The sequence below is a fragment of the Salmo salar genome, unplaced genomic scaffold (assembly GCF_905237065.1).
Source record: "Salmo salar unplaced genomic scaffold, Ssal_v3.1, whole genome shotgun sequence".
Classification (NCBI taxonomy): Eukaryota; Metazoa; Chordata; class Actinopteri; order Salmoniformes; family Salmonidae; genus Salmo; species Salmo salar.
The window spans coordinates 1,830-24,483 of NW_025548004.1; the positions used below are offsets into that span (position 1 = coordinate 1,830).

General features: G+C 50.2%; 1 pseudogene; it reads left to right on the plus strand.

The window, feature by feature from the left end:
• The first annotated feature begins 3,234 nt into the window (after positions 1 to 3,234).
• On the plus strand, positions 3,235 to 20,941 carry LOC123732576 (E3 ubiquitin-protein ligase RNF19A-like; annotated as a pseudogene).
• Positions 20,942 to 22,654: the final 1,713 nt, after the last annotated feature.

Genomic DNA, 22,654 nt, shown 5'->3' on the forward strand with positions numbered 1-22,654 from the left:
TTCTTCTAGGATTTTGCCTGTGCTTAACTCCACTTAAGGTTTGTATCCTGAAATGCCCCAGTCCTTAATGATTACAAGCATACCCATAACTATGCTTGAAAATATGGAGTGGTACTCAGCGACGTGTTGGATTTGTCCCAAACATAACACTTTGTATTCAGGACAAAAAGTTAATTACATTTTTTTTTGTAGTATGACTTTTAGTGCCTTGTTTACAAACAGGATGCTTGTTTTGGAATATTTATATCCTGTACAGGCTTTTCACTCTGTCATTTAGGTTAGTATTGTGGAGTAACTACAATGTTGTTGATCCGTCCTCAGTTGTCTCCTTCCACAGCCATTAAACTCTGTAACTGTTTTAAAGTCACCATTGGCCTCATGGTGAAATCCCTGAGCGGTTTCCTTCCTCTCCGGCAGCTGAGTTAGGAAGGACGCCTGTATCTTTGTAGTGACTGGGTGTATTGATACACCATCCAAAGTGTAATTAATAACTTCACCATGCTCAAAGGGATATTCAATGTCTGTTTTTAATTTGTACCCATCTACCAATAGGTGCCCCTTCTCTGTGAGGCATTGGAAAACCTCCTGGTCTTTGTGGTTGAATCTGTGTTTGAAATTCACTGCTCGATTTAGGGACCTTAAAGATAATTGTATGTGTGGGGTACAGAGATGAGGTAATCCAACTCTCACACAGTCCATGCAAATTATGTGACTTGTTAAGCACATTTTTACTCCTGAACTTATTTAGACTCGCCATAACAAAGGGGGTTGAATACTTATTGACTCAAGACATTTAAACTTTTCATTTTTTAATTAATTTGTAAACCTTTGTAAAAAACAAGGTTCCACTTTGACATTATGGGGTGTTGTGTAAGCTTGTGATTTAATGTCTTTGAATCCATTTTAAATTCAGGCAGTAACACAACAAAATGTGGAAGTCAAAGGGGTGTGAATGCTTTCTGAAGGCACTGTAGCTAGCATGTAGCATTATGCCACATGTGTGATTGAGAGGGAGCTAGCTGGCAGCTGTAACTAGCATGTAGCATTATCAACATGAGGGATTGAGAGGAATCAAGCTGGCAGATGTACCTAGCATGAAGCATTAGCAACATGCGTGATTGAGAGGGAGCTAGCTGGCAGCTGTAGCTAGCATGTAGCATTATCAACATGAGGGGGAGCTAGCTGGCAGATGTAGCTAGCATGTAGCATTATCAACACGAGGGGAGCTAGCTGGCAGATGTAGCTAGCATGTAGCATTATCAACATGAGAGGGAGCTAGCTGGCAGCTGTAGCTAGCATGTAGCATTATCAACACGAGGGGGGAGCTAGCTGGCAGATGTAGCTAGCATGTAGCATTATCAACACGAGGGGAGCTAGCTGGCAGCTGTAGCATTATCAACATGAGGGGGAGCTAGCTGGCAGCTGTAGCTAGCATGTAGCATTATCAACAAGAGATAGCGGGCACACATATAGCTAGCATATAGCACATGTTTCATATCCCTTCAGCGGTTTGATTTAGTGCATGGTTTAGGGGATCCTTAAAGGGGACAACTCAGAAGTAATTTGTCGTGCTGAGAATTGATCGGTGGACTACCAGGCCTAAATGTCTACTCCGAATGTAGCCACTGGACACCAGAGGTTAACCTGAAGAGGCTGTGGTTGTGAAGAAGGGTTTCTGAGGAAAGTTGAGAGGGCGTGGGAGAAGAGCTGCGCCAGAATCTGTTGTCTAAACAAGACTTGGATCTGCATCAAGCTCACAAATGATTCAGTGTGTCCTTACTCCACAATGGTCCCGTCACCACAGGTCTCTACTGTGTGTGTGTGTGGTCCCGTTACCACAGGTCTCTACTGTGTGTGTGTGTGTGTGTGTGTGTGTGTGGTCCCTTCACCACAGGTCTCTACTGTGTGTGTGTGTGTGTGTGTGTGTGGTCCCGTCACCACAGGTCTCTACTGTGTGTGTGTGTGTGTGTGGTCCCGTCACCACAGGTCTCTACTGTGTGTGTGTGTGTGGTCCCGTCACCACAGGTCTCTACTGTGTGTGTGTGTGGTCCCGTTACTACAGGTCTCTACTGTGTGTGTGTGTGGTCCCGTCACCACAGGTCTCTACTGTGTGTGTGTGTGTGGTCCCGTCACCACAGGTCTCTACTGTGTGTGTGTGTGTGGTCCCGTCACCACAGGTCTCTACTGTGTGTGTGTGTGGTCCCGTTACCACAGGTCTCTACTGTGTGTGTGTGTGTGTGGTCCCGTCACCACAGGTCTCTACTGTGTGTGTGTGTGGTCCCGTTACCACAGGTCTCTACTGTGTGTGTGTGTGGTCCCGTTACCACAGGTCTCTACTTGTGTGTGTGTGTGTGTGTGTGTGGTCCCGTCACCACAGGTCTCTACTGTGTGTGTGTGTGTGGTCCCGTCACCACAGGTCTCTACTGTGTGTGTGTGTGGTCCCGTTACCACAGGTCTCTACTGTGTGTGTGTGTGGTCCCGTCACCACAGGTCTCTACTGTGTGTGTGTGTGGTCCCGTTACCACAGGTCTCTACTGTGTGTGTGTGTGGTCCCGTTACCACAGGTCTCTACTGTGTGTGTGTGTGTGTGTGTGTGTGTGTGTGTGGTCCCTTCACCACAGGTCTCTACTGTGTGTGTGTGTGTGTGTGTGTGTGTGGTCCCTTCACCACAGGTCTCTACTGTGTGTGTGTGTGTGTGTGTGTGTGGTCCCTTCACCACAGGTCTCTACTGTGTGTGTGTGGTCCCGTCACCACAGGTCTCTACTAGGCAACAGCAGGACACAGACAGTGTTTATATACTGGATTTTACTGAGTTCTGCTATCTGATCTATCAAGTCCCCTGCCCAGTGCGGATGTCAGTGTTGTGTTCAGGTGAACAAATTAAGGATTTGTGACACTAGGTTTACATGTCCTGCCTTTCAGAGACGTCTCCTCCCCTTTCAGAGACGTCTCCTCCTTCAGAGACGTCTCCTCCCCTTTCAGAGACGTCTCCTCCCCTTCAGAGACGTCTCCTCCCCCTTCAGAGACGTCTCCTCCCCCCTCACTAGGTTGTGTAATCTCTGAGAAAGTTTCAGCATCCATTTCAAGACCGTGTGTCCAACCAACTGTAATAACTAACTGAAGTCCCATCTATCTAAAACTGGGGAAGAAAAGTAATGTTGTCTTTGGCTTGAAGACCTTTCTCTCCATCCCACTCCCTTACTTCCATTACTTTCCTTTCAGTGGGGCTCAGAAATGGTGTTGAGGAGGAATATCACTTTGTCCTCTGAGGGGCCCGACGCCACCGTTACGGCCCTGGAGCGGCCCGACGCCACCGTTACGGCCCTGGAGCGGCCCGACGCCACCGTTACGGCCCTGGAGCGCCCGAGCCACCGTTACGGCCCTGGAGCGCCCGACGCCACCGTTACGGCCCTGGAGCGCCCGACGCCACCGTTACGGCCCTGAGTGAACTCTCTCCTTGACATACTCCCTCTCTGCAGTGTTGTTCATGCCTGAAACTGAAGCCTGCCAGCAGAGAACTCATAATCAGGAGAGAACTGTTTCTCGTGTCTACATTGTTCAGCTGTTGTAGTTTAGTATCAAGTTACATTTTCTCACATGCTTGGTAAACAGATGTAGACTAGCAGTGAAATGCTTCCTTACTACAGGCCTTTCCCAACAATGCAGAGAGAAAAAGATAAATAATGGAATAATACACAATGAGTGTACTGTACGGAGGACCTCTGTGGGCCGGAGGACCTCTGTGGGCCGGAGGACCTCTGTGGGCCGGAGGACCGCTGTGGGCCGGAGGACCGCTGTGGGCCGGAGGACCTCGGTGTTGTCATAGCCTTTGCTGTCATTAAATGTGAAGACTGTTATATTATCAAAACAATTCTGTGTAATGATTCCGTGATTAAACCGAATCACGGAATAGTAATTAACTAGGTAGTCGGGGCACCACGGGAAAATGTTTATGGAGTTGCAATTTCCTGAATTTAACTCTTCAGATATTTTCAGATCTTATCGATTAGTCTTCTATTAATGTATTATTACCTCATCAGTCTCATTCTGAATGTCGCAAAACCCTTGGATACCTGCACAAACCTTATCATAGATCATGAAACAGCAATATACAAATTGGCTTAATTATTTATTTACTAAATAATCAATCACACAATTACAAACACACACAGTAGGTCATACATTGGTTACTGACATAATACAAATAATAAGTCCCTAGTGGACGAAACCGATATGATGGCTTGATAGACAAAGGAAAGGGGGTGGGGTAACTCAGAGTAGACCCACTGTAATACAGTTGATAACTACACTCATGGAAATGCTACTTTGAAAATGAACAGCCGCTCATTCAAAAATAAATGTCCATTTCCATATTTGCGAGTGTATGCCTTTGTTGTCCCTCTCTGTTTGCAGGTCCGTCTACTGGATAATAGTTCATTAGTCTCTGGATAAGAGCGTCTGCTAAATGACTAAAATGTAAAAATGTAAAATGTGTTCTGCATCTCAAATGGCGTGTTCTGCATCTCAAATGGCGTGTTCTGTAGTTCCGTGACTTGACTTGCTCTTTGATGGACACAGCACACGTGTCATCTTGTTTCACCAGGAAGTAGTATAATTATCTTGTTTCACCAGGAAGTAGTATAATTATCTTGTTTCACCAGGAAGTAGTATAATTATCTTGTTTCAGTGCTCCCACTATGCCTTCCTGTATATCTTTTTCAGCACCCACTTAGTTCCATGACATTAACTAGCCCATGTCCCAGAACACACATTAGATAGTATCTTATGACATTGGAAAAAAATCCTAAACAGTTTACTAGTGTTACACATGTTTTCTGTACAAAATGAGGAAATATCTTCTCTAACTGAAACAGTGAGCACACTTCCCTTGACCTACACGAATGTTCAGTCTATCTCTGACCCTGTTTCTGTGTTCAGTCACTGACCCACTTCCTCTCTCCCTCCAGGTAGTGTGGTGTCCAGAACAGATCCAGCCCTGTGGGCCATACGAGACCAGACCTGGAGAGCTGGCCCAGGCCGCCACCAGAGACCACCACCATGTCTTAACAGCCTACGCCTACTCCTTAACACCCTGTCCCCCCAGCCCCTCTCACCATCCCCCTCCCTCCCTGTCGATGCCCCCTGCCTGGTGGCGGTGGAGCCTCCTCTGGTGGGGAGATGAGCCTGCAGCAGCTGAGGGGGATCGGGGGAGGTTCTGGGTCTGAGAGGGACCTCCACTCAGCAGCCTCCTCCATCAGCCTCCCCTCCGTCAGGAAGGCCCCCAAGAAGAGACGCCTCTCCCTGCGCTCGCTGTTCAGCCGGCGCCACCGTGGGGACCGAGACCACAAGAGGAAATCACAGGACTTACAGGGCGTCGGTGTGGACGGGATCGCCAGCGTGGAGAGCATCCATTCAGAAATATGTCATGGCGACAAGACCTCGACTCTCTCAGCCCCTGTTGCGGCCTCTTCCTCCTCCGAGTTCCTGGAGTGTCCTCTCTGTCTCCTCCGCCACTCCAGAGACCGTTTCCCTGACATCATGACCTGCCACCACCGCTCCTGTGCCGATTGCCTGCGCCAATACTTACGGATAGAGATCAGTGAGTCGCGCGTCAACATCAGCTGTCCAGAGTGCTCTGAGAGGTTCAACCCCACGACATCCGCATCATCCTGGGGAGACCAGCCCCTCATGGAGAAGTACGAGGAGTTCATGTTGAGGCGATGGCTGGTGGCCGACCCAGACTGCCGCTGGTGCCCCGCCCCCGACTGCGGGTAAGAGACACACACCTTACGGCAATAGGCAGAGTTCATCGTCAGTCATTACAGTTCATTTTGTATTTCTATGTTTCTAGTCCAACGCTCTAACCACTAGGCTACCCTGCTGCCCCACCCGCTTGCTTAACCCCAAGCCAGCTGCACCAATGTGTCGGAGGAAACACAGTTCACCTGACGACCGAGGTCAGCCCGGCCCGCCACAAGGAGTCGCTGGAGTGCGATGCGCTAAAGAAAGCCCTCCCATTGCCCCCATGGTGTCCTCCTGCAGTATTGATTCTAACTGAAACCTCTGGGACTAATGGCATCCATTTTTGTTTTTGTTGTCCTTTCCCCAGGTATGCAGTCATTGCCTTTGGCTGTGCCAGCTGTCCTAAGATCACATGTGGGCGTGAGGGTTGTGGCACAGAGTTCTGCTACCACTGTAAGCAGCTGTGGCACCCCAACCAGACGTGTGATGCAGCGCGGCAGCAGAGAGCCCAGAGCCTGAGGCTGCGCACCTTCCGTTCCTCGTCTCTCAACTACAGCCAGGAGAGTGGTGCTGCAGGTAAACTCAGTCACGGCTCTGTCTGTCCTCACAGCTCTCTGTCTGTTCACACAGAGGATGAATCTGATCTGTCTGTCTGTTCACACAGAGGATGAATCTGATCTGTCTGTCTGTCTGTTCACACAGAGGATGAATCTGATCTGTCTGTCTGTTCACACAGAGGATGAATCTGATCTGTCTGTCTGTTCACACAGAGGATGAATCTGATCTGTCTGTCTGTTCACACAGAGGATGAATCTGATCTGTCTGTCTGTTCACACAGAGGATGAATCTGATCTGTCCGTCTGTTCACACAGAGGATGAATCTGATCTGTCTGTCTGTTCACACAGAGGGTGAATCTGATCTGTCCGTCTGTTCACACAGAGGATGAATCTGATCTGTCTGTCTGTTCACACAGAGGGTGAATCTGATCTGTCTGTCTGTTCACACAGAGGATGAATCTGATCTGTCTGTCTGTTCACACAGAGGATGAATCTGATCTGTCTGTCTGTTCACACAGAGGGTGAATCTGATCTGTCTGTCTGTTCACACAGAGGATGAATCTGATCTGTCCGTCTGTTCACACAGAGGATGAATCTGATCTGTCTGTCTGTTCACACAGAGGGTGAATCTGATCTGTCTGTCTGTTCACACAGAGGATGAATCTGATCTGTCCGTCTGTTCACACAGAGGGTGAATCTGATCTGTCCGTTCCTTCTCTCTCTCGCCGTCAACAGCCGACGACATCAAGCCGTGTCCGCGCTGCGCTGCTTACATCATCAAGATGAACGACGGCAGCTGTAACCACATGACCTGTGCCGTGTGCGGTTGTGAGTTCTGCTGGCTCTGTATGAAGGAGATCTCTGACCTGCACTACCTGAGGTGAGGCGTGGTACCTCACTGTCTGAGGTGAGGAGGCGTGGTACCTCACTGTCTGAGGTGAGGAGGCGTGGTACCTCGCTGTCTGAGGTGAGGAGGCGTGGTACCTCGCTGTCTGAGGTGGGGAGGCGTGGTACCTCGCTGTCTGAGGTGAGGAGGCGTGGTACCTCGCTGTCTGAGGTGAGGGAGGCGTGGTACCTCGGCTGTCTGAGGTGAGGAGGCGTGGTACCTCGCTGTCTGAGGTGAGGAGGCGTGGTACCTCGCTGTCTGAGGTGAGGAGGCGTGGTACCTCGCTGTCTGAGGTGAGGAGGCGTGGTACCTCGCTGTCTGAGGTGAGGAGGCGTGGTACCTCGCTGTCTGAGGTGAGGAGGCGTGGTACCTCGCTGTCTGAGGTGAGGAGGCGTGGTACCTCGCTGTCTGAGGTGAGAGGCGTGGTACCTCGCTGTCTGAGGTGAGGAGGCGTGGTACCTCGCTGTCTGAGGTGAGGAGGCGTGGTACCTCGCTGTCTGAGGTGAGGAGGCGTGGTACCTCGCTGTCTGAGGTGAGGAGGCGTGGTACCTCGCTGTCTGAGGTGAGGAGGCGTGGTACCTCGCTGTCTGAGGTGAGGAGGCGTGGTACCTCGCTGTCTGAGGTGAGGAGGCGTGGTACCTCGCTGTCTGAGGTGAGGAGGCGTGGTACCCGCTGTCTGAGGTGAGGAGGCGTGGTACCTCGCTGTCTGAGGTGAGGAGGCGTGGTACCTCGCTGTCTGAGGTGAGGAGGCGTGGTGCCTCGCTGTCTGAGGTGAGGGGCGTGGTACCTCGCTGTCTGAGGTGGAGGCGTGGTACCTCGCTGTCTGAGGTGAGGAGGCGTGGTACCTCGCTGTCTGAGGTGAGGAGGCGTGGTACCTCGCTGTCTGAGGTGAGGAGGCGTGGTACCTCGCTGTCTGAGGTGAGGAGGCGTGGTACCTCGCTGTCTGAGGTGAGGAGGCGTGGTACCTCGCTGTCTGAGGTGAGGAGGCGTGGTACCTCGCTGTCTGAGGTGAGGAGGCGTGGTACCTCGCTGTCTGAGGTGAGGAGGCGTGGTACCTCGCTGTCTGAGGTGAGGAGGCGTGGTACCTCGCTGTCTGAGGTGAGGAGAGGGGTGGTACCTCGCTGTCTGAGGTGAGGAGAGGGGTGGTACCTCGCTGTCTATACAGAAACCACAGTGTTCTGCATGAAGGAGATCTCTGACCTGCACTACCTGAGGTGAGGAGAGGGGTGGTACCTCGCTGCCTGAGGTGAGGAGAGGGGGTGGTACCTCGCTGCCTGAGGTGAGGAGAGGGGTGGTACCTCGCTGCCTGAGGTGAGGAGAGGGGTGGTACCTCGCTGTCTGAGGTGAGGAGAGGGGTGGTACCTCGCTGCCTGAGGTGAGGAGAGGGTGGTACCTCGCTGCCTGAGGTGAGGAGAGGGGTGGTACCTCGCTGCCTGAGGTGAGGAGAGGGGTGGTACCTCGCTGCCTGAGGTGAGGAGAGGGGTGGTACCTCGCTGCCTGAGGTGAGGAGAGGGGTGGTACCTCGCTGCCTGAGGTGAGGAGAGGGGTGGTACCTCGCTGCCTGAGGTGAGGAGAGGGGTGGTACCTCGCTGCCTGAGGTGAGGAGAGGGGTGGTACCTCGCTGCCTGAGGTGAGGAGAGGGGTGGTACCTCGCTGCCTGAGGTGAGGGAGAGGGGTGGTACCTCGCTGCCTGAGGTGAGGAGAGGGGTGGTACCTCGCTGCCTGAGGTGAGGAGAGGGGTGGTACCTCGCTGCCTGAGGTGAGGAGAGAGGGGTGGTACCTCGCTGCCTGAGGTGAGGAGAGGGGTGGTACCTCGCTGCCTGAGGTGAGGAGGCGTGGTACCTCGCTGCCTGAGGTGAGGAGGCGTGGTACCTCGCTGCCTGAGGTGAGGAGGCGTGGTACCTCGCTGCCTGAGGTGAGGAGAGGGGTGGTACCTCGCTGTCTGAGGTGAGGGAGGGGTGGTACCTCGCTGTCTGAGGTGAGGAGAGGGGTGGTACCTCGCTGTCTGAGGTGAGGAGAGGGGTGGTACCTCGCTGCCTGAGGTGAGGAGAGGGTGGTACCTCGCTGTCTGAGGTGAGGAGAGGGGTGGTACCTCGCTGCCTGAGGTGAGGAGAGGGGTGGTACCTCTCTGCCTGATTCTGCGTGTGGTTTATGATGATTGTCCCCATGAAACAGTCTATTTTACTTCCTCAGAATCCCCAGAATCAGTCCAAGATAACTGAAGTTTTCGTGGGATGTTTTAGTGGAGCAGTTTGACGTCTAACTAAGGTGTTTGATGAACGGTATTTCTCAACCTGTTGTCTTCCGGAAACAAAGATGGGTGGGTCTGTCTATTGGACAGAGAGCTGTTCACCCCATGTTAGTGGGCAAATGGACCCAACCCTCCTTTACATATTGTGTGACCCAAGGATGTTCCAAACTCCATTTTAGACGAGACAGACTTTGACAAATCATCCTATTTACACTTTGTAGTAAATTTTGACACTAGAATAACTTTCTGACTCATATTGATGCCGCATGGGCTGTTTAGGGATGATTTGCTTATTAAAGGCAGCTGCTCTTTAATATAAATGTCTATAACACATTGCTTTTTCCATTGAGGGATATGATTAGTTTAAACACATTGCTTTTCTAACCTGCCCTGACAGGGAAATGAACAAATCCCCCCCCTCCCAGCTTGTCAGGATGGTGTAATGTCCTCTCCCCCCCAGCCTGTCATGATGGTGTTGTAATGTCCTCTCTCTCCCCCCCAGCCTGTCAGGATGGTGTTGTAATGTCCTCTCTCTCCCCCAGCCTGTCAGGATGGTGTTGTAATGTCCTCTCTCTCCCCCCAGCCTGTCAGGATGGTGTTGTAATGTCCTCTTCCCCCCCAGCCTGTCAGGATGGTGTTGTAATGTCCTCTCTCCCCCAGCCTGTCAGGATGGTGTTGTAATGTCCTCTCCCCCCGCCCAGCCTGTCAGGATGGTGTTGTAATGTCCTCTCTCTCCCCCCCAGCCTGTAATGTCCTCTCTCTCCCCCCAGCCTGTCAGGATGGTGTTGTAATGTCCTCACCCCCCAGCCTGTCAGGATGGTGTTGTAATGTCCTCTTCCCCCCCCCCAGCCTGTCAGGATGGTGTTGTAATGTTCTCTCTCCCCCCCAGCCTGTAATGTCCTCTCTCTCAGCCTGTCAGGATGGTGTTGTAATGTCCTCTCTCTCAGCCCGTCAGGATGGTGTTGTAATGTCCTCTCTCTCAGCCTGTCAGGATGGTGTTGTAATGTCCTCCCCCCAGCCTGTCAGGATGGTGTTGTAATGTCCTCCCCCCAGCCTGTCAGGATGGTGTTGTAATGTCCCTCTCTCAGCCCGTCAGGATGGTGTTGTAATGTCCTCTCTCTCAGCCTGTCAGGATGGTGTTGTAATGTCCTCCCCCAGCCTGTCAGGATGGTGTTGTAATGTCCTCTCTCTCAGCCCGTCAGGATGGTGTTGTAATGTCCTCTCTCTCAGCCTGTCAGGATGGTGTTGTAATGTCCTCCCCCCCCAGCCTGTCAGGATGGTGTTGTAATGTCCTCTCTCTCAGCCCGTCAGGATGGTGTTGTAATGTCCTCCCCCCCCAGCCTGTCAGGATGGTGTTGTAATGTCCTCTCTCTCAGCCTGTCAGGATGGTGTTGTAATGTCCTCCCCCCCAGCCTGTCAGGATGGTGTTGTAATGTCCTCCCCCCCCAGCCTGTCAGGATGGTGTTGTAATGTCCTCCCCCCCCCAGCCTGTCAGGATGGTGTTGTAATGTCCTCTCTCTCAGCCCGTCAGGATGTACCTTCTGGGGTAAGAAACCGTGGAGCAGGAAGAAGAAGATCCTGTGGCAGCTGGGCACGCTGGTGGGCGCTCCGGTGGGCATCGCTCTGATCGCTGGCATCGCCATCCCCGCTATGATCATAGGCATCCCTGTCTACGTGGGGAGGAAGGTGAGTTTGGACACAGGAACTTGTTTAGAACTTTTTTTTTTTAGGAATGTGTTTAGATGACCCTCATAAGCCACTGACACACACAGCTACAAACAGTTAAAGGAATCTGATTGTACTAGTAGCACATTGAAAACAAGGAAACAGGGAAGTGTAGTAGCACATTGAAAACAGAGGGAAACAGGGAAGTGTAGTAGCACATTGAAAACAGGGAAACAGGGAAGTGTAGTAGCACATTGAAAACAGGGAAACAGGGAAGTGTAGTAGCACATTGGAAACAGGGAAGTGTAGTAGCACATTGAAAACAGGGAAACAGGGAAGTGTAGTAGCACATTGGAAACAGGGAAGTGTAGTAGCACATTGAAAACAGGGAAACAGGGAAGTGTAGTAGCACATTGGAAACAGGGAAACAGGGAAGTGTAGTAGCACATTGAAAACAGAGGGAAACAGGGAGGTGTAGTAGCACATTGAAAACTGGGAAGTGTAGTAGCACATTGAAAACAGGGAAGTGTAGTAGCACATTGAAAACAGAGGGAAACAGGGAAGTGTAGTAGCACATTGAAAACAGAGGGAAACAGGGAAGTGTAGTAGCACATTGAAAACAGGGAAGTGTAGTAGCACATTGAAAACGGAGGGAAACAGGGAAGTGTAGTAGCACATTGAAAACGGAGGGAAACTGGGAGTGTAGTAGCACATTGAAAACGGAGGGAAACTGGGAAGTGTAGTAGCACATTGAAAACGGAGGGAAACTGGGAAGTGTAGTAGCACATTGAAAACAGGGAAGTGTAGTAGCACATTGAAAACAGGGAAGTGTAGTAGCACATTGAAAACAGAGGGAAACAGGGAGGTGTAGTAGCACATTGGAAACAGGGAAACAGGGAAGTGTAGTAGCACATTGAAAACAGAGGGAAACAGGGAAGTGTAGTAGCACATTGAAAACAGAGGGAAACTGGGAGTGTAGTAGCACATTGAAAACGGAGGGAAACAGGGAGGTGTAGTAGCACATTGGAAACAGGGAAACAGGGAAGTGTAGTAGCACATTGAAAACAGAGGGAAACAGGGAGGTGTAGTAGCACATTGAAAACAGGGAAGTGTAGTAGCACATTGAAAACAGGGAAGTGTAGTAGCACATTGAAAACGGAGGGAAACTGGGAAGTGTAGTAGCACATTGAAAACAGGGAAGTGTAGTAGCACATTGAAAACAGAGGGAAACAGGGAGGTGTAGTAGCACATTGGAAACAGGGAAACAGGGAGGTGTAGTAGCACATTGAAAACAGAGGGAAACGGAAGTATAGTAGCACAAAGCTACAACGTAGTTCCACCACATTCAGCCAAAGCTACGACGTAGTTCCACCACATTCAGCCAAAGCTACGACGTAGGTCCACCACATTCAGCCAAAGCTACGACGTAGGTCCACCACATTCAGCCAAAGCTACGACGTAGGTCCACCACATTCAGCCAAAGCTACGACGTAGGTCCACCACATTCAGCCAAAGCTACGACGTAGGTCCACCACATTCAGCCAAAGCTAGTTCCACCACATTCAGCCAAAGCTACAACGTAGTTCCACCTGGCCACCACATTAAGAGTGGAAGCCTTTTCTGTTCACATAGTTGAACTCCTTTTGGGATGGTGCTTTTATAGCCATGTGGGTGCAGTCTATTGCTCCGTTCATGTTTGGGAACCCATTGATGATGACATGGCAAAGAAACCCCTCATGACTTCAACCTGTTGTGCGATGGTCTATGGAAATGGTCTGTTATTGATTGCATTCAAAACATTGGCTCATCGAGATGCCGGTCGGCAAGCTCCCGTTGCCGAAAACCTGAGGGTCGATAGCAAAAGACCCTATAAGATTGGTTTTGGGAAACGATATTGTTCTGAAAAAAACTAATCCCACATGTCTCTAAAAACGTGCTCTCTGAAATGCAGCGTGTCCCTCATCTTCCGACGGAGGAAGATCAGCCATCTCTCATTGGATTTCCATGATCTTTTAACAAAGTACTTTTTATGGATTATTATTCTAACAAATGCACTGATGTGAAAAAAATCTATGCCTGTGAAGATGCTGTGTGTTGCATTAACTCACAATGGAAATACAATGAAATTATTCAATTATTACTCACAATTTCAAACATTTTCAACATATTTCCCCCATTCTATGCTTGACAAGCAGTTCCCTTAATCCACTACTTGGCACTGTGCATATATATGCATGGTCATTACTGTGTAAAGTTACGCACACTCTCAAGCAAACGTTGATATTGATCCCACACATGGTTTACACACAGATTTGTGCTTATGCATGGTTGATAAATGAGGCCCCTGGATTGTACATCCGTCTCACTTTTTTTTAAATTCTTTAAACCGATTTAAGTTAAAACTGTAACTAGGCCACTCAGGAACATTCAATGTCGTCTTGGTAAGCAACTCCAGTGTATATTTGGCCTTGTGTTTTAGGTTATTGTCAGTGTCTTTTGGAAAGCAGACTGAACCAGGTTTTCTTCTAGGATTTTGCCTGTGCTTAGCTCTATTCCATATATTTTTATCCTTAACTTCCCATTTCTTAACAATGACAAGCATACCCATAACATGATGCAGCCACCACTATGCTTGAAATATGGAGAGTGCTACTCAGTGACAATGCACCTTCAGTGTTGGATTTGGCCCAAACATAACACTTTGTATTCAGGACACAATTTATTGCTTTGCCCCATTTTTTTGCAGTATGACTTTAGTGCGTTGTTGCAAACAGGATTCATGTTTTGGAATATTTTTATTCTGTACAGGCTTTCTTCTTTTCACTCTGTCATTTAGGTTAATATTGTGGCGTAACTGTTATTAATCCATCCTCAGTTTTCTCCTATCACAGCCATTAAACTCTGTTTTAAAGTCACCATTGGCCTCATGGTGAAATCCCTGAGCGGTTTCCTTCCTCTCCGGCAGCTGAGTTAGGAAGGACGCCTGTATCTTTATAGTGACTGAGTGTATTTATACCCCATCCAAAGTGTAATTAATAACTTCATCATGCTCAAAGGGATATTCAATGACAGATTTTATTATTTTACCCATCTACCAATAGTTGCCCTTTGCGAGACATTGGAAAACCTCCCTGGTCTTTGTGGTTGAATCCATTTGAAATTCACTGCTCGACTGAGGGACCTTACAGATAATTGTATGTGTGGGGGTACAGAGATGAGGTAGTCATTCAAAATCATGTTAAACAATATTATTGCACACAGAGTGAGTCCATGCAATTTATGTGACTTGTTAAGCACATTTATACTCCTAAACTTAAGGCTTGTCATAACAAAGGGGTTGAATACTTATTGACTCAAGACATTTTAGCTATAATCCATTTTGAATTCAGGCTGTAAAACAACACAATGTGGGAAAAAGTCAAGGGGTGTGAATACTTTCTGAAGAATATAACTTATAAACGCCCCATGGGCGTAGTTCAACTGTCCACCGCCAGATCCCAACATAAGCTTGTTTTTCTCCAATGTAAACATTGTAAATGTAATTAAACACTGTGTATAGCCTCAACATGGTTAAAACTTTGTGTTACATTTCTTCAGGCCTATCCCTCAGCTGTTCACCGAAACAACAGAGGCGGGGCGACCACTTTGTTTCAGTGAAGGATTTTAACTTTCATGCATATCTTATCAAACTAGTGGCCAGTTCTGGGAAGGTCATGTGACTGTCCAACTACATCAGGCTTCAGATGGTTCTACTGTCTGCTCAGCCTAAATCTGGGTTTTGTTTTCTATTTTTTTTGTTGCCATTTTAGGAGATGAAATTAGAACCACAGATTAGATAAACTATTCTACACCAGGATTCTGAGACTCGGTCTAGAATCTATGACGTGGGGTGGTGTCAGACGGGACTAGACTGTCTATGGTGGGAGTAATGGGGTGGTGTCAGACAGGAGTAGACTCTATGGGGGGAGTAATGGGGTGGTGTCAGACGGCACTAGACTGTCTATGGTGGGAGTAATGGGGTGGTGTCAGACAGGAGTAGACTCTATGGGGGGAGTAATGGGGTGGTGTCAGACGGGAGTAGACTGTCTATGGTGGGAGTAATGGGGTGGTGTCAGACGGGAGTAGACTCTATGGGGGAGTAATGGGGTGGTGTCAGACGGGACTAGACTGTCTATGGTGGGAGTAATGGGGTGGTGTCAGATGGCAGTAGACTGTCTATGGTGGGAGTAATGGGGTGGTGTCAGACGGGACTAGACTGTCTATGGTGGGAGTAATGGGGTGGTGTCAGACGGCAGTAGACTGTCTATGGTGGGAGTAATGGGGTGGTGTCAGATGGCAGTAGACTGTCTATGGGGGGAGTAATGGGGTGGTGTCAGACGGCACTAGACTGTCTATGGTGGGAGTAATGGGGTGGTGTCAGACGGGGAGTAGACTGTCTATGGTGGGAGTAATGGGGTGGTGTCAGACGGGAGTAGACTCTATGGGGGGAGTAATGGGGTGGTGTCAGACGGGAGTAGACTGTATGGGGGGAGTAATGGGGTGGTGTCAGACAGGAGTAGACTGTCTATGGTGGGAGTAATGGGGTGGTGTCAGACAGGAGTAGACTCTATGGGGGGAGTAATGGGGTGGTGTCAGACGGGAGTAGACTCTATGGGGGAGTAATGGGGTGGTGTCAGATGGCAACAGACTGTCTATGGTGGGAGTAATGGGGTGGTGTCAGACGGGAGTAGACTCTATGGTGGGAGTAATGGGGTGGTGTCAGACAGGAGTAGACTCTATGGGGGGAGTAATGGGGTGGTGTCAGACGGGAGTAGACTCTATGGGGGGAGTAATGGGGTGGTGTCAGATGGCACTAGACTGTCTATGGTGGGAGTAATGGGGTGGTGTCAGACGGGAGTAGACTCTATGGGGGGAGTAATGGGGTGGTGTCAGATGGCAGCAGACTGTCTATGGTGGGAGTAATGGGGTGGTGTCAGATGGCAGCAGACTATGGGGGAGTAATGGGGTGGTGTCAGACGGCACTAGACTGTCTATGGTGGGAGTAATGGGGTGGTGTCAGATGGCAGCAGACTGTCTATGGTGGGAGTAATGGGGTGGTGTCAGATGGCAGCAGACTGTATGGGGGAGTAATGGGGTGGTGTCAGATGGCAGTAGACTGTCTATGGGGGGAGTAATGGCTGACGTGGTGTACCATGCACCAGTAGAGCACTCCGGGGGGGTTGAAACCAAACCAAGAAAAGTGACCCAGTGTATGGGGGTCCATCCCAGGGTATGGGGGTCCATCCCAGGGTATGGGGGTCCATCCCAGGGTATGGGGGTCCATCCCAGGGTATGGGGGTCCATCCCAGGGTATGGGGGTCCATCCCAGGGTATGGGGGTCCATCCCAGGGTATGGGAGTCCATCCCAGGGTTGGCGCTGGACAACGTGACCGGCAAGATTTTGAATTGACCGGACATTTGAGAAATTGACCAGACATCCATATGCATTGGTTGGGTAAAACATTAGGGCATCCAGCCACGGTTCTCAATCACATTTCGGGTTATTGTAATTCATCTTAATAGAATATAGTATTTTATTGAAAAGCATAACATTGCCCATTGCATCTTCATCTCTGCTATAAATCATAAACGAATATCATTAAAAAAAGGGAAAACATTTAGCTTAGAAGAACAAGTAACTGTAACTGTAATAAAACACAACCTAAAAATATATTTGTATAATATAACTTGTGAACGACCTGTTTTGCATTGGATGTCTTTATCTGACAGTTTGGCTGGCAGCCATTGTATTTATTGTCAAAAACAGCATTTACCAGCTAACGGAACCCTGCAACAAACATGGATGCATGACATGTTGGCAACATATGATTACATAGAATAACGAGCCACTAACGTTAGCTGAGCTGTTGTTGGAAGTAGGAACTTAGTTTATCATTCAGATCAGGGTCATCCTTAATGAGGCTTTTGGGTTGGATGGGTTGGGGTTGGTTTGGGTTGGGTTTGGATGGGTTGGGTTGGGTTTGGATGGGATGGGTTTGGATGGGTTGGGTTTGGATGGGTTGGGTTTGGATGGGTTGGGGTGGGTTTGGATGGGGTTGGGTTTGGATGGATTGGGGTGGGTTTGGATGGGGTTGGGTTGGGGTTGGTTTGGCTGGGATGGGTTGGATGGGTTTGGTTTATCTATCTGGGGGCTGCTGCAGTCCGTAATCCCCCCCGTGTTAGTCTGTGACGTCCCTGTTACTGACGTACCCTCTTCTTCCTCCTCTATATCCCTTTCCTCCCCTCCTCCTCTATATCCCTTTCCTCCCCTCCTCCTCTATATCCCTTTCCTCCCCTCCCCTCCTCCTCTATATCCCTTTCCTCCCCTCCCCTCCTCCTCTATATCCCTTTCCTCCCCTCCTCCTCTATATCCCTTTCCTCCCCTCCTCCTCTATATCCCTTTCCTCCCCTCCTCCTCTATATCCCTTTCCTCCCCTCCTCCTCTATATCCCTTTCCTCCCCTCCTCCTCTATATCCCTTTCCTCCCCTCCTCCTCTATATCCCTTTCCTCCCCTCCTCCTCTATATCCCTTTCCTCCCCTCCTCCTCTATATCCCTTTCCTCCCCTCCTCCTCTATATCCCTTTCCTCCTCTCATCTCTTCATCCATCTCTTTCCTCTTCCTTCTCTTCCTCCAACTCGTATCCTCTCCTCCCCCCTCTTCTTCCTCCTCTATATCCCTTTCCTCCCCCCTCTCCCCTCCTCCTCTCGTCTCTTCATCCATCTCTTTCCTCTTCCTTCTCTTCCTCCAACTCGTATCCTCTCCTCCCCCTCTTCTTCCTCCTCCTCTCGTCTCTTCATCCATCTCTTTCCTCTTCCTCCTTCTCTTCCTCCTCCCTCTCCTCTCAGATTCACAATCGCTATGAAGGAAAGGACATCTCCAAACACAAGAGGAACTTGGTGATAGCGGGGGCGTGACCTTATCAGTCATTGTCTCCCCGTGGTGGCAGCAGTTACTGTTGGTAAGTCCTCGTGCTCTTCCCTGTAGAGGTTTAGTTGAGTTAAAATGTTAACTGGTCTCTATAGAACAAGACATCTCCAATATCCTCTGTCAGTCCCAGGGGACGTTGTATGATCGTCTTCTTTAGCATTCAGATCCACCATTAGCAGCAGCTTCTGTGGTTTTCTGATTGTGTGTCTGTGTCCAGGTATCGGGCGTGCCCATCATGCTGGCATACGTCTATGGGGTGGTGCCCATCTCTCTGTGTCGCAGCGGTGGGTGTGGCGTCTCCGCCGGCAACGGGAAAGGGGTCCGCATCGAGTTTGATGACGAGAATGAGATGAACGTCGGAAGTGCAGCGGCTGCAACTGGTGAGTTATCATAACCACCATCATTCACCACCGCCCACCGCTCACCACCGCCCACCGCTCACCACCACCCATCACTCACCACCACCCATCACTCACCACCACCCATCACTCACCACCACCCATCACTCACCACCACCCATCACTCACCACCACCCATCACTCACCACCACCCATCACTCACCACCATCACCCATCACTCACCACCATCACCCATCACTCACCACCATCACCCATCACTCACCATCACTCACCATCACCCATCACTCACCACCACCCACCACCACTCACCACCACTCACCACCACCCTTCACTCACCACCACCCATCACTCACCACCACCCATCACTCACCACCACCCATCACTCACCACCACCCATCACTCACCACCACCCATCACTCACCACCACCCATCACTCACCACCACTCACCACCACTCACCACCACTCACCACCACTCACCACCACTCACCACCACCCTTCACTCACCACCACCCATCACTCACCACCACCCATCACTCACCACCACCACTCACCACCACCACCACTCATCACTCACCACCACCCATCACTCACCACCACCACCCATCACTCACCACCACCACCCATCACTCACCACCACCACCCATCACTCCACCACCACCACCCATCACTCACCACCCATCACTCACCACCCATCACTCACCACCCATCACTCACCACCCATCACTCACCACCACCACCCATCACTCACCACCACCACCCATCACTCACCACCACCACCCATCACTCACCACCACCACCCATCACTCACCACCACCACCCATCACTCACCACCACCACCCATCACTCACCACCACCACCCATCACTCACCACCACCACCCATCACTCACCACCACCACCCATCACTCACCACCACCACCCATCACTCACCACCACCACCCATCACTCACCACCACCACCCATCACTCACCACCACCACCCATCACTCACCACCACCACCCATCACTCACCACCACCACCCATCACTCACCACCACCACCCATCACTCACCACCACTCACCATCACTCACCACCACCACCCACCACTCACCATCACCACCACCACTCACTCAACACCACCACCCATCACTCAACACCACCACCCATCACTCAACACCACCACCCATCACTCAACACCACCACCCATCACTCACCCCCACCCCCATCACTCACCCCACCCCCATCACTCACCCCATCACTCACCACCCATCACTCACCACCACCACTCACCACCATCACTCACCATCACTCACCACCATCACTCATCATCACTCACCACCATCACTCACCACCATCACTCACCATCACTCACCACCATCACTCACCACCATCACTCACCATCACTCACCACCATCACTCACCATCACTCACCACCATCACTCATCACGCACCATCACTCACCACCATCACTCACCACCATCACCCATCACTCACCACCATCACCCATCACTCACCACCATCACCCATCACTCACCACCATCACCCATCACCCACCATCACTCACCACCATCACTCACCACCATCACCCATCACCCACCATCACTCACCACCATCACTCACCACCATCACTCACCACCATCACTCACCACCATCACCCATCACTCACCATCACCATCACTCACCACCATCACCCATCACTCACCACCATCACCCATCACTCACCACCATCACTCACCACCACTCACCACCATCACCCATCACTCACCACCATCACTCACCACCATCACCCATCACTCACCATCACCATCACTCACCACCATCACCCATCACTCACCACCATCACTCACCACCATCACTCACCACCACTCACCACCATCACCCATCACTCACCACCATCACTCACCACCATCACCCATCACTCACCATCACTCACCACCATCACCCATCACTCACCACCATCACCCATCACTCACCACCATCACCCATCACTCACCACCATCACCGCGCATCACCGCCACCACCACTCATCTGCTCCACTCTTGGGCCCTGTTCAAGGCTGCATGGTTCGACCAGGCTGGTCTATATAATAATCTGTCCTTGGGCCCTGTTCAGTAGACACACATTGCAGATAAAAATATAATGAATAGAGCAGTCGTAACCTCTTATTACATATCAGAGAGAGAAATATGTTACTGAGAACAAAAGTCCTTCTGAACATTATCCACAATGTATCGTGTCCTGCTGAACATGGCCCTGTTCTCCTGTGTTCTGTGGCTCAGGTCCTGAAGTATCATGTACTATATATTATTCTCCTCAGACGCCACATCCGTGGCAGAGACCAGACACAACCCCAGCATCGGAGAGGGCAGCGTGGGGGCATGACGGGCAGTCTGAGTGCCAGCGGGAGCCACGTGGACAGGATGGGTGCCATGAGGGACAACCTGAGTGAGAACGCCTCTACCATGGCTCTGGCTGGGGCCAGCATCACTGGCTCTCTGTCTGGCAGCGCCATGGTCAACTGTTATAACAGGTAGGGTACTAGAGCCGGAGAAGCCATAATCCCTTTAATTTACTGTTCAGGATAATTCAGGCTTCTTTAGAAGTCTGTCTTTCATTTCATAGGAAGTTATGGTGCTTTAGGTACACAGCGCATTCTTACAAGTATTCAGACCCCTTGATCTTTCCCCACATTTTGTTACGTTACAGCCTTATTCTAAAATGGATTAAATAGGTTTTTTTTCCCTCAATCAACACACACTACCCAATAATAACAAAGCAAAATGTTTGCAAATGTATTACAAATAAAAAAAACGGACATTCCATTTACATGCATTCAGACCCTTTACTCAGTACTTTGTTGAAGCACATTTGGCAGCGATACCAGCCTCATGTCTTCTTGGGTATGACGCTACAAGCTTGGCACACCTGTATTTGGGGAGATTCGCCCATTCTTCTCTGTAGATCCTCTCAAGCTCTGTCAGGTTGGATGTGGAGCGTCGTTGCACAGCTATTTTCAGGTCTCTCCACAGATGTTCGATCGGGTTCAAGTCCAGGCTCTGGCTGGGCCACTCAAGGACATTCAGAGACTTGTCCCGAAGCCACTTCTGCGTTGTTTTGGCTGTGTGCTTAGCGTTGTTGTCCTGTTGGAAGGTGACCCTTTGCCCCAGTCTGAGGTCCTGAGCGCTCTGGAGCAGGTTTTCATCAAGGATCTCTGTACTTTCTTCCGTTCGTCTTTCCCTCGATCCAGACTAGTCTCCCAGTCCCTGCCTCTGAAAAACATCCCCACAACATGATGATGCTGCCACCACCATGCTTCACCGTAGGGATGGTGCCAGTTTTCCTCCAGAAGTGACGTTTGGCATTCAGGCCAACGAGTTCAATCTTGGTTTCATCAGACCAGAGAATCTTGTTTCTCATGGTCTGAGAGTCTTTAGGTGCCTTTTGGCAAACTCCAAGCGGACTGTCATGTGCCTTTTACTGATGAGTGGCTTCCATCTGGCCACTACCATAAAGGCCTGATTGGTGTAGTGCTGCAGAGATGGTTTTCCTTCTGGAAGGTTCTCCCATCTCCACAGAGGAACTCTTGAGCTCTGTCAGTGACCATCGGGTTCTTGGTCACCTCCCTGACCAAGGCCCTTCTCCCCGATTGATCAGTTTGGCCAGGTGGTCCAGCTCTTGGGTGAAGGAGAAATGGGTAAGGCTTGGGAAAGTTGCTGTGGGGGTGCAGGGCTGTTGACCAGGGTAGGGGTAGCCAGTTGGAAAGCATGGCCAGCCAGAGAAAAACGCTTATTGAAATTCTCGATTATCGTAGATTTATCGATGGTGACAGTGTTTCCTAGCCTCAGTGCAGTGGGCAGCTGGGAGGAGGTTCTTATTGTCCATGGACTTTAAATTGTCCCCAGAACTTTTGGAGGTTGTGCTACAGGATGCAAATTTCTGTTTGAAAAAGCTTGCTTTTGCTTTCCTAACTTCCCTGAAAAGTTGCATATCGCTGGGGCTGTTCGATGCTAATGCAGTACGCCAAAGGATGTTTTTGTGCTGGTCAAGGGCAGTCAGATCTGGAGTGAACCAAGGGCTGTTCTTAGTTCTACATTTTTGGATGGGGCATGCTTATTTAAGATGGTCAGGAAAGCATTTTTAAAGAACAATCAGGCATCCTCTACTGATGGAACGAGGTCAATATCCTTCCAGGGTGCCAGGTCGATTAGAAAGGCCTGCTCGCTGAAGTGTTTTAGGAGCGTTTGACA